Consider the following 13,542-nt stretch of genomic DNA (forward strand, 5'->3'; position numbering starts at 1 on the left):
GAGGAAACAAAGGGGGCCCTGCAGGGCCCCTTGAGCCTCCTCCACATGGGGATGCACACAGGGGTGCACATGTGCCCCCCTGTCTGCATTCGCTGTATTGCCTGCACGGCATGGACTTTTCAGTCCATGCCGTGCAGGAACCAATTTTTTCGTTCCCATTGTGGGGCCCATTTTTAGAGGCACTGCCGTGGAAGTGCTAAAAACCATCCCGTCAGACAGGAGGAAACTTAATCTGCCAGGTGGTCTGACCACAACTTTGGCGGTGCGTCAGCCGGGAGGGCCCGGTTCAGCACCACCAAAGTCTTAATCGGGCCCTAAGTGTATAACGCAATATTCCTTATTCCAGCATGGAAGGTAATGGAAGTTAGAACTTCTTTGCTAGTTCTCCTTCAGTGCCAAAAGGAGGATTTTTCTTCCTATCTCAACTTTGAAGAATTGAGAGTTGGTTCAAAGTGGAATGATGAGTTTAGTACACCATAGGAGACTACCACTGACCAATGCCATGGTATCTTCGATGATTTCCATGCCTATCCACCACACTGTAATGCAGGCAATGGTTTTTTATCAAAACATTTTCACAGGTTATTTCCAAAACCAATAAAGGTGGCAAATCTCTTGCTTGTAGGGTAAAAGCTTGTCCGGGATCAGTTTTCTATCCTGCATCTCTGACAATCTCAACACCTCGGTAGAGATACACGTCTAGGGTCCATTACAGTTGTGCAGAGTGATGCCACCTGTATAATCAGGCCCAGTGTCCCCACACCCAGTGAGGAAATACTGAGCCCTGTATGAACTACTGAGAAAACTTGCTAATAAAATCCACTTCTTGTTGTACATGGGGTTGCTGGCACTACCACAGCCCAGTCCCTGCCCCTATCCCCTCCTAGGGGTTTGGGATCTTAAAACTATCCACTCTGCATCCCTGATGCCTGACTGCGCCTAAACAACCTCATCGCCACTCCCGGACCCTCAGTCTGGGAGTGGCGAGATACATGGGTCATCTCTGACTTGGGGGTCCAATGAATATCAAAATTTGGAGACTCATAGCAGGGATCGTCTCTCTGTTTCAGACATTTGAACTCTCGCTGTGGCATTAATGTGGCAATATAGCTTGCTTGTTGGAATGAAATGTAGGGCCACTTTTCTTTAAGATAGTCAAGGACTTTTACCACTGTTAGCAGTAGCCTAGATGAGAGTACACTACGAACTACTTTCAAGTTGATTATAGAGTGTAATCTGTGTACTTTCGGAAATGGATTAAATACGGGACTAGCAACTGTGCCACTGGACTCATATAAGAGATAAACAGTAGAAGGAAGAGCGTGGAGCCTTGAGGACACCACTCCATGATGCACAAGAGGAAGAAACTAACGGTCCCACACTTACCTGTGGCGTTCCGACAAGGACAGAATATAAATGTGTGTGCGTGTGCTGCTGCTAATCAAAATATAATTCATAGTTAATAAATAGTACATTTGGGACTTTGTATGGACACAGGTGCTTGATTAGCACAAAGCACAAGGTTGACAAAAATAAAGTTTGAAAAATTGTTAGGAAATGCAAGAAAAAAATACACACTCCCCCTCCATAAAAACCAACCCTAGTGGCCGTATGGGGACAATTTATAGTGTCCAACGTTGCATTGTATAATAAGTGACTTCTATTTGAAAATGAGTGCACCGAGGCTAACGCCTGGTCAGCAGGTGCCAATCACTTATATAGGGGGTCAAAAATCTGGAGGATCCAAAAGTAAATATTATAGGGTACCTCTTGGCAGAAGAGAATCCTTACAGCAATTGAATATGCAGTAGAATGAGAAAATGAAAGTCAATGAAACTAAGATTGGTGGTGATATTCTAAAGAAGAGGGTGGGTTGGTGCCTGCAGAGAGCTGCATCTATAAAAACGGTGCTTAATTTGAGCCGTGGTTTACAGTGCTCCGCACCGGCACCTAAAAGTCAACACTGGCGCTTATGACAGTCTGCCACGTGGTGGCGCTGTCTGTCTAATTTAGAGATGAGCACAACAACAGTTGTTTATTTATTTAATATACATTCAAACTGACTAACACCTGCTGCCCAAGCCGTTCTTTACAGCTTCAGGACCATGGAATGTATTGAATAGTCACACTTGTAGGAGTGTGAAGGTTGATAGTTGTGTTGGTACTGGCATTGACACCGCTGGCAGGGGCAATAGGTGAAGGAAGCTGCAGTGGACTCCTGGCGAGGGCACTGGGCCTTTAAAAAAAATGTTTTTGTACAAATTAAGCAATAGCTATACCCACTCTGAGAAGACCCACTAAAACTAAAAAGGGTTGCTGGTTCAGAGACTGCACAGTCACCTACAGTCACGCAAAATATGACAGGACGCCATTGCATGTCTCTTTAACAATTACAGGAGCCCAGTAGACCGTGCCTCATAAATAAGACATATTAATAATACAATCTAGCTGCTTTCTGAGTCAAAGCTGAAATGTGAAATGCTAGAAGCCATTACCCTGCTTTTCGTTCCTACCAGTCCCCTCACGCCATCCTCCTGTTTTAGCGACGTTCGCCTCTTCCACTGCGAGCGGCTTCAAATAAAGATAATCAAATGTGAAAGTGGAGATCGCCGCTTGTGAGGAAATAGTTGAAAAAGGCATTTGCAACCTTAGGGGGATTCCTCGTGTCACTTGGATCTGTTTCTTGGAAACAGACGAGGCTGCCCAGGAGTAATTTCCGGACCCAGGCAGGAAAAAGCCCCCGGGTTTGATAGATGCGAAGTAGCAGCTTTTGCTGGGGCTAGGATCAGAGGCTGCAGAGATGTTCGTGTGTGTGCCCGCTGACAGGGACAGCTGTAACTCTTTCGGTGCTAGAGAGATCTGACATCAGAGAAGGCCTCACCTAAGCTAAGCGGCATCCTGATGTAACCCCCTGAACGTGGGCCAACAGGGCCGGACTGGGAACCAAAACCGGCCCTGACAAAGTGCTCGGCCGGCCAGCCGCAGCCGGCAGTGGGAGGAAATGCAGGGCGGTGACGTGGGGAGGGGGAGGGGCAGGGGGGTAGTAATGTATGGATTACAGAATTTTACAGGTAAGTAAACATTTAATTAAATAAAACGAATTGTGTTGCGGGCGCTACATTGCATTTTGGGATGAAGTGTACTCAACGAAATTCGTTTTATTTATTTAAATGTCTACTTACCTGTAAAACTCCGTAATCCATACATTACTACCCCCCACCCTGCCCCTCCCCCTCCCCACGTCACCGCCCTGCATTTCCTCGCACTGCTGGCTGTGGCCAGCACCCCTCCACCCGCCTCGGGGGTTGGGGTTGCGGCCGAGCTCTTTGTCAGGGCCGGTTTTCGGCCGATTTTGTCACAGGGCCGATTTTGCAAAAACGGCCCTATAACAAAAACAGCCCCCAGGGGCCCAAAACCGGCCCCCACCCGAGCGGCGCAACGGGGGATTGCCCGGTGCCCGCTACGGCCAGTCCGGCCCTGTGGGCCAATCATGGACATGTACTGGGCTGCCACAGACTCAGAACGTATCTATGTGAATTTTTCCCAAAACTACGCTGTTTTCAGCAAGTGTGCTAACTCGGTAACTCTGAGAGTCAGTGGCGGCTCCTCTATGGCGGAGGAATGTCACCCCACTGCTTTCAAGCAGAGCGAGAAGAAGAAACATAACATGATAATAACTTTTTGTTATTATCATGTTATGTTTCCTTTGCAGGTGGCAGGGTGGGCGGGGCTACTTTGCTCATGGAGCAGGGCAGGGGCAGAGTGGCTTGCCTACTCAAGTGCGACCTTCCCGGTTCTCCATGCAGGCTGCATTCCAACCTGCATGGCGAACATGCCCACCACTACAGCCCCTGACAAGGCGCTCAGACCAATCACAATGCTCCATTGGAGCGTTGTGATTGTCTTAGGGGTGGGAGCTTGGCTGCCTGCTTCCTGTTCCTGGAAGTGGACTCAGGAGAGCAGGAGCACAGAATATGCGAGTAAGTGCTTATATTGTTTTTTATTTCTAAAGCCCGCTCCCCCCGTGGACCCCTCCGTGACACCCCCATGACCCACACGGCCTCCTCAACCCCCCACCCCGCGAGCAATGCCAGCCGCCCCAGCTGAGAGCTATAACTTTCAGGTCTCTGGACTAACCAAAAGGTAGTGCAGGGTACAGGGAGTTGTGGTGGGGATTTGGGCAGATCTGGCAGCTGTTATTGAGCTGGATTCGGGATTCAGGCAGGTTCCGGTGAAATGTTTCTGAATTTGACTCTGTGCAATTTGCAGCAGCACCCACATGTTGTCTACATTCCATTCCTAACAGCAACCTACCTGCAATTGCATACATGCCAACATTTGCAACCTAGAAGGTGGAATAATTTTAGAGAAGAAAAAAAAATAGGGATTTTTTTTCCCGTTGGCTTATATTGAAGCAGAGGTAATTTTAGGAGGCAGACACCTAATAAAAAGCGACTTTTAGCTCAAAAATTCCTGAGTCTCCCACCTGAATCAGATCTATTCATATGTATGGGCGAAGGGGTTTTCATAATTTGACTTCCAATGGAGCCCAACACAAAGGTCTCACTTAACCCCTTCGACGCTCATGACGAGCCCAGCTCGTCATGGAGTTTCCATTGGTTTCAATGGAAATTACATGGGGAATGTTGGGCATGGCTTAGCATCCAAGTGGTTAAAGGGCCATCAGCCCTTCTTTTGCTGGAGTCTCATCCTGGCTAAGAGCTATCTTGAGTGCAACACCTAGATGCCGATGGGGGAAGCAAAGACACTCAGCATGTTATCACTTTACAAGTGTTTGAGAACTATGATTTGAAGCACATTTTTAGTTACGGTTTGGCAGCAGAGCTGTCGCCAGACCCTCTGTGATTAACAGAGAAAGAGTTGGGGTGCTTTGTCCAAATCTTGATTCTATTGAGTACGATATTTGGACAAAATATTGAGGGCCTTATTACGATGTCAGGCGGACTTAGGTCCGCCCATCACCGTTGTGGAAAGAACTGCCCAACATGAGGTTGGTGGTTCCGACGGCAGTATTGTGATGCAACCACCCATGTTGCAGATGCACACCTCCATTTCTTAATGGAAGCTTGTGTGGCAGGAAGGAAAGGGCCGCAGCACAAGCTTCCTTTGAGAAAGTGATATTTTGAAACATCCCTGCACCATGTGGCAGGCACCGTGTGGCAGGCACCATGGCCTGCCACAATGTACAGGGATGCTTGGGCACCACTGCAGAGGGCCAAGGGGAAGGGGGCCCTACTAGGGGCCCTCAATGTTGCTTTCCAACAGTCTTTTCATGTCAGAAAGGCTGACATGGAATGGCTGTCCGAAACCAACATCATAATCCCGACAGCAGAGCCACCATCATTAAGGGATCATGTGGTCTGTCCGACAGATATTGTTGTTGTTATTATCATTTTCAGATTATATAGTTTAAAAAATATTGTTTTTTTGATTATCTTAATGTATTTTAGTTCATATATTAATTGTATGTGTTATTGTTTGTATAATTGTTGAAAATATAATTAAATGTAGTTTGTACTTTTAAGGAATTTAAAATTTTATATATAACTGCTAATGGTAATTTATAAAGTTGTAGCGTGTTGCTACGTTTGTAGGGGAATAGGGTGGGAAGTGAAGCAATAATTAATTAGTAATTCATTATTAATCTATTATTCATATTGTGATTAATAATGATGAATTTTGTTTAATAGTCATATTTGTAAATGATATTTTAGGTGTGAGCTGCTGGGTTATGGGGGTATAGGGTACGAACTTAATTATGTTATAATTAACAATGAATTATTTTATCATTTTATTAATTATTTAATTTATTATTAATTATTAAATTGTGTAGCAATTACATTTTATAGCTATATTTTTGGTGTGGGATGATTGATTTGTAGAGGTATTGGGTGGGAAATTAATTAAGTTATAATGAACAATTATTTATTTATTTATTATTTAGTTGATAATTAATTATGTACGTTATGTAATACTGATTTATTTTAGTTATATATTAAGTGTGGGCCGCTAGGTTTGTAGGGCTATAGTGTGGGAAGTTATATAAGTAATAAATAAGTAATATTTTTTAATTGAGAATTATTTAATTTTGTAATAATCATACAAATTATTTTTTATTTTATATATATATATAAATATATATATTGGTTAATTATTGGTTAATTGATAATGTTCATGCTAAGACTTTTATATTTTTTTCTAAGTCAATAGGGTTATTCAGTTATGCAATGTGTTTATAGTGACTTACTTTCCCTACTGCTGCTTAGACTTGAGTGGGAATAGCAAATCTTACCCTTCCAAAGTCCAATGCTTTCCCTACTGTTGCATAGACTGGAGGTGAAATAATAAATCTTACCCTCCGAATTCCAATGCTTTCCCTACTGTTGACCAGTTTGGAGTGGGAATTGTACATGTAACCCCTCTAAAATACTACACTTTCCCTACTGTTGCATACACTGGAGTAGGAAAAGTATAACTATTATTCTCACACTCCAATACTTTACCTAATATCTTTTAAATATATCTATTATTATTATTTACTTATTTTTTTACATTATGTTCTTTATATATATTACAATTTTTATTATATTTTTAGCAAATGTATTTTTGGGGGGGGATTTATGTTTTTATATTTTATTTTATTTTGTAAGTTTATTATGTTTTGCAATTGATTTGTTAAGTATTATTTTGGAGGGAGAACTCATTGTGCAAAACCCTGGGACATAAGATGTGCCCTTTGAGAATGCTTGTTATGCCATTTTAAGGAGGAGGGAATATTTATTTTGCCAACTGTCATTTTCTGACTACTGAGGCAGATTCTTTGGCTCCACTGGCAGTTTGATTCTTGGGGGTAAAGACTTTGATTGGGCGCAAGTTGTGTGCTTCAGCTAAAAACGAATGCTTGTAGTGCACTTTTTGCCTCATGGGAAAACCTATCCCACAACAGAAGGACTAAGATGGCTATGTTAATAAGCCACTAACCAAGGCTATAGGCCTGATCGGTTTAATGTTAAAAATGATAGCAAATACAGTTTGTATTCTATATTTATTTATAGAGAAACACTTGAAATCCCTAACTAGGATGTACCGATGCAGAACTGCAAAATTCTTCTGACCTAGCCAAATAAAAAGAACATTATTCCAACCATCAAGTGTTCATTTTTCTTTTAAAGAGCAAAAAAAGAGGATTTTTGTCTACTAGCAACAGGGAGAGTATTCCAACCTCTGTTTGCAAGAAGTCAGACCTGTCATCCTTAGGGTGTGCTTCTCCCCTAAACATGATGACATTGGTGTATACCTAATTGCCATATTTGATGTACTGGTGAGTGCTTTATAAAGTGATATACCATATGCCCAGGACCTTTACTTCAAATGCTGCTAGTGGGCCTACAGCACCAATTCTGCCACCCACATAAATAGTCTTTCAATCCTGTCTCAGGCCTGCCACAGCAGTATCTGTGTGTGCAGTTTACTGCCATTTTGAATAGGCACTTAAAACTACTTCTAGTGTCGGAGTTACTCACTAGCACACCTATGTGTGTCTGTTTGAATTGCCTAGTAGTCCTATTATTAACTAAATGTATCCTACTGTGGCATGCTTATGGGTTTCATAGGGCTGCCTGTCCCTAAGTTTACTGAATCTGAAATAAGAATGTGCGAGACGTGCTGTTACGACCTAACCCAAAGCACAGCAAAACTGAATTTTACGTGCCAATAACATTATACAGTAATGCAAATCAATAATGAAAATCCATCGGAGAATACGATGGTTGCAGGCTGGCCCGATGCATTTCGGGACATATGGTCCCTTCTTCAGGGGCCACTGTAAATGAAGAACATTAATAAAGCCATATCAGTATCATTGTTTTAATACACATTTCTATTCATGTGAAAGTAACAATGGCCACAATTACTGTCCAATCTCAGGGACCATGCTGTGTCGTGTGGGGGTGATTCACATGCATGTATTCATTCATTCATTCATTCATTCAAAAAGTTACAAGGTGAACAATGGTATAAAACGGGAGTGAATAAATACGTATTGAACGGGTGGACTATGAAGACCGAGGTTTGTGCTCCGTGTATTCATAGATAGACTAGAACCGTTGTTAAAAAATCACATGCTGAACCCATCTCTACCATCCGAGATATAAACAGGACACAGTGTGTTCAAAGTGCAATAGCTGACCTGTGTCTGGAACAACAGGAAAAAGTTACGCAATACTGAGCGAGAAACTGCGATTTTCTAAAAGATGAAGCAGATAACAACAAAAAAGTACTCAACTTAAAAATACTGTGAAACTGCCAGAAAGCCATCAAGTGTACGCCAAACGAAAAAACACTACCTGAAAATGGTCACAACACTGTAGCCAAAGCCTGCAACAGAGAAAAACTCCGCTACCATTTCTTCACGGGCAGCGAAAATCGATTACAATCTACTTGTAACTATTCAACAATGTGTCCGGTTGAAATCTTGGCTCACCTTTTTTGGTGCATTCGTTGCCGATAATCTTTCGTGCCTGGTCTGAGTATACCCGAAAGGATATTTAGATACAAACCGACGCAGTGTACACGTGAGCTTACAATGGACATAGGTCTATCCCAGCGCCGACCCAGCGGGCAGCTAGCAACTTGGGGGCCATATTGGAAGTAGATAATAAACTCAGCGCGCATAGGGCAAAATGTAACAAAATCCGATGAAACAACAATAGAAGCTCTTGAAACCGAGGGTGAAAAAATAATAAACATGACAAAAACAAGCATTCACACTAGTATGCATAAGTGATATGTGCAGTATATTTTAAGTGTATTTTACGGGGTTGTACGTTTTTTCAACGAACTCCGTTGTAACGCATGCCTTTACCACGCATGCGTTACAATGGAATGCTAATTACACGCCTATCTTTTTCCACGTATTTTAACGTGGTAACGTCATAAGTAAAAAAAAAAAACGGCCGTTTCCTTCCTCTGCGATGCCGATTGCCTGCACATCACGTCTAAAGGAAAGTGGTTTTTTTTTGGGGGGGAAGCCCCCCCCAACCCCACTTTTTTATATGTACCCTTTACCACACATGCCTTTACTACGTACCTCGTAGTAAAAGTATGCGTGGTAAAGGCTGTTGTTGTAACCACGCATGCGTTGTAATGCATGCGTGGTTAAAGTTTTTGTTGAAACGGCCTCGTTGTAGTGGCCGTTTCCCATTTTACGGACCATGCTTGTGGATGAATAAAATAAATCATCAATAAGTGCCGTGTTGTGTGATGCGGATTTGCTTTGCTTCCATGAATACTGTACATCTACACCTATCTAAAATGCTGATAAATTAAAGTATGGGTGCTCAGTCATGTGCATAGGGCTGAATTTACACAAAACAACTAAGATCTATTTTATCGTTTAACCCTAAGGGTTCCATTGTTTGAAATTTCTTTATTAGTAACACTTCTCGTTGTGATAAGTACTGGCTTGCATTCCTCCCCTCTACATTGATGATTTTTTCGATTACCATGAATCGGACTTGGGCAATGTTGTGTTGATGTTTGAGCCAATGAACGACGAGGTTTGAGTTGGTGTTTTTATTGCATATCATGCTTTTGTGTTCTCCTATCCTGATTTTAATTTTTCTCTCCGTTTTGCCGATGTAAAGGAGTCCACATGGACATTTAATGCTGTAGATGACCCAGTTTGTATTACAATTAGCGGTAAAATGTAACATCGTTTTTCTCCAGTTCTTGGATGTGTTATGAAATTTTTTTGTATAACGTTATTGCAGTGTGTTCAATTGTTGCATTTTCTCATACCTTTGTGTTCTGTGTTGTCAATCTTTTTTGATGGAGAAAGCATTTCTTTCAGGTTGCTGCTTCTTGTATATGCAAATATGGGTCGTTCATTAAAAATTTGATTGAAATCATTGTCTTTTTGAAGCAACTCCCATCTTTTCATGATTATTTTTTTGATGCTTGAAGATCTAGTGGAAAATTTTTATACAAATACGTTTCGGTTTTTAGTGGTTTGCTTTGGTTTGGATTTGAGTAAATCTGTAAGGCTGATGGTTGCAGCTCGTGTTTCTGCTTTATCAATACATTCTTCAGGATAACCTCTGTCTTGAAATCTCTTCCGTAAACAGTTGAGATCTTGTTGGTATGCTTCTGTAGTAGTCTGTAGTCTACTACAGAAGCATACAAACCATCTTTACTTACTGCTCTGTGTGCCTGACAACCTGTCTCCAGTACATGTCTGGGGTGGGTGCCAGCTACACTATGTGCATTTCCTCTAGACAGCTACAACACAGGAAGTATAGGTGTGTATGAATACCCATTTACATACATCTGTATTCTGATGGCCTCCCCAACCTCGGACTGAAACAGCTCGTCACATCGTCAACCCACATTGCCGGACACACGCTTGATGCCATCTTCTCCTCGAGCCCACACGTCTCCTTCAGCCACATCTCCGAACCCACCTGGACCGACCACCACTGCATCCACTTCACCTTCCGGAAACCCGTTGCACCTCACCGCACCCTACAGATCCCCCGTCGCTGCTGGGGCAAAATCACCGAAGTACAACTACAGACAAACCTCGCACTCAACTCACTGACAAACCCCTCCAACCCCGACGAGGGTGCACGCACCCTTAAACAATGGATTGACGACTGCGCCAATACCTTAGCCCCGCTGAAAAAACCAACCCTCAAAGTCACCAACAAGAGAGCCAACTGGTTGACCCCGGAACTCCTAGCGTCAAAGCGCACCTGTCGGAAGTTGGAGAACATATGGCTCAGCAAGAAGAAGCCACGCAGCCGCACAGCCCACAAAGACCCCATCCGCAACCACCACCACCTCATCAGGACCGTCAAAAGAACCTCCTTCAAAGACCGCCTCAACAACAATGCACACAACAGCAAGGAGCTCTTCAACATCGTGAAGGAACTCTCCAACCCCAGTTCCAACGCCAACGACATCCCACCTTCGCAAGCCCTGTGCGACTCCCTCATCTCCTTCTTCTACCGCAAGATCGCCGATATCCACGTTAGCTTCAACCCCTTCGGATGTCCCCAACAGGCCCCAACACGCCGGAACAACCTCATCCCACCGACAATGAACCCCTGAGAACCTGGGCTAACCTCTCCTTCGAGACCGCGACCTTCCCTGAAAGCTGGAAACACGCCTAGATCAACCCTCTACTGAAGAAACCCAAGGCGGACCCGAGTCAACTGAAAAACGTCCGGCCCATCTCCCTGCTTCAGTTCCCAGCTAAGGTGATCGAGAAGATAGTCAACATCCAACTCACCCGCTACCTCGAAGACAACAGCATCCTGGACCCCTCCCAGTCAGGTTTCCGCAGCAACCACAGCACCGAGACCGCCCTCATCCCCACCACAGACATCAGGATACTACTGGACAACGGCAAGACGGTGGCCCTCATCCTCCTGGACCTCTCCGCCGCCTTCAATATCGCCTGCCATCGCACACTACGCACACGACTCCACGATGCAGGGATCCGAGACAAGACCCTGGACTGAACCTCCTCCTTCCTCTCCAGCAGAACCCAAAGAGTCCGCCTCCCCCGTTCCAAACCGTAGCCTCCGAGATCATCTGCAGCGTCCCACAGGGATTCTCCCTCAGCCCGACGCTGTTCAACGTCTACATGGCGCCTCTCGCATGCATCGCCCGACATCACGACCTCAACATAATCTCCTACGCCGACTACACACAACTGATCCTCTCCCTCACCAAGGCCCCCATCACTGCCAAATTCAACCTACACCAGAGAATGAAGGCCGTTGTCGACTGGATGGAGGATAGCCACCTTAAACTGAACACAGACAAGACGGAGATCCTCATCCTGGGCCCAACCCCTCAGCTTGGGACGATTTCTGGTGGCCCATATCACTGGGGACCCCCCCGCACCCACAAACCACGCACGCAACCTGAGTCATCCTCGACTCGAAACTCACTATGACCAAACAAGTCAACACTGTCTCCTCCTCCTGCTTCAACACCCTCCTGATGCTCCGCAAAATCTACAGATGGATCCCGACATACACAAGGAAAACAGTCACCCAGGCCCTAGTCAGCAGCAGACTCGACTACGGAAACGCCCTCTATGCCGGAGCCCCGACCAAGCTCATCAAGAGACTGCAAAGAATCCAGAATGCCTCTGCATGCCTGATCCTCGACGTCCCGCGCTGTGACCACATCACCCCCACCTGAGGAATCTGCACTGGTTCCCTGTCGACAGAAGAATCTCCTTCAAGCTCCTGATCCACGCACACAAGGCACTCCACATGACCCGCCCAGCCTATCTCAACAGTTGATTCTCCTTCTACGTACCCAACAGGAATCTCCACTCCACAGACCTCTCCCTGGCTACCATCCCACGCATCCGCAGAACCACAGCCGGACGCAAATCCTTCTCCCACCGCGCCGCCAAGACCGGGAACACCCTCCCCCTCATCCTACGACAAATCGAAGACCTTCTAACCTTCAGGAGACAACTCAAGACCTGGTTGTTTGACCAGTAGCACCAGCACCCCCTTCCTCCCAACCCCTCAGCGCCTTGAAACCCTTGCGGGTATGTAATGCGCTTTACAAATTTTATGATTGATTGATTGATTGATTGCCTGCACAGAATGGGAGGGTGGGGCCAACACTGAACTTGAATAGGCTGTCCCCTATCCCCACACAAAGGACTAATTACCCCTCACAGATAGTCTGGCAGACAGTACTGGGTCGAAAGGATTCCTTGTGCACTTGAGAGGGCTGTTTTGATACCACTCCCCATATCAAATGCACTTTTAGGGAAAAGTAGTGCGTCTCTCACCCTATAAAATCAGATACTTCTAGATCTAGAATTGAACCGTTCTGGTCTTGTTTTGTTCAGAATATAATAATCTATTTTTTTAACCTGTGTGGAGTCATTTTATGGTGTATTTATTGTGTCTCTGATTGTGTTTCCACAAATAATTTACACATTTCCTCTTTAGTTTCACCTGACTCCTCTGTACACAGCTACTAGAAGGTGAGCACAGGTAAACCTTTAGTGTGCATCCTATTTACCATGACTAGAGTGATGGTTCCTGCCTGGCTTGGATGCATCCCTCAGCCAACCAAAAGTTATATACAGAATGTGTGACCAGTGCTTTACTGCAACGTATCTGAGGAACAGCAAAGTCTGACTGAGACAGTAAGGTACAATAGATCTCTATAGATATCCTAGGCCAGTCCCATGTATGGACTTGTTTTAGGAATATTGAGAACAATCCTAAACATGACATTCTGAACCACCTAACAGAAGTAGTGAGAATCTGTGTAGTACCCAGATACAGAACATTTCCATAGTCCAATCTGAATAAAATTAGGGGTTGCACCACTGTTTTTGAGCCTCTATAGGAAGAACCTTAAAAATCCCATGAAATAGTTTTAATAGGGAGAAACAGGTGTCAGCATGCTTAGCAATTTTGGGAGGCAAAGAGAAGTCACTGAATGATGATACCAAGGTTCTTAACATGTTGCACTGGA

The 13,542-nt window shown here is 44.4% G+C and overlaps 1 protein-coding gene across 1 annotated transcript in view; it reads right to left on the reverse strand.

The window, feature by feature from the left end:
• The window catches only part of LOC144753478 (zinc finger matrin-type protein 4-like), a 915,282-nt gene that overhangs the window by 511,997 nt on the left and 389,743 nt on the right, over nt 1–13,542 (reverse strand). The window lies entirely within an intron of this gene.

The sequence above is a fragment of the Lissotriton helveticus genome, chromosome 5_1 (genome assembly GCF_964261635.1).
Source record: "Lissotriton helveticus chromosome 5_1, aLisHel1.1, whole genome shotgun sequence".
Classification (NCBI taxonomy): Eukaryota; Metazoa; Chordata; class Amphibia; order Caudata; family Salamandridae; genus Lissotriton; species Lissotriton helveticus.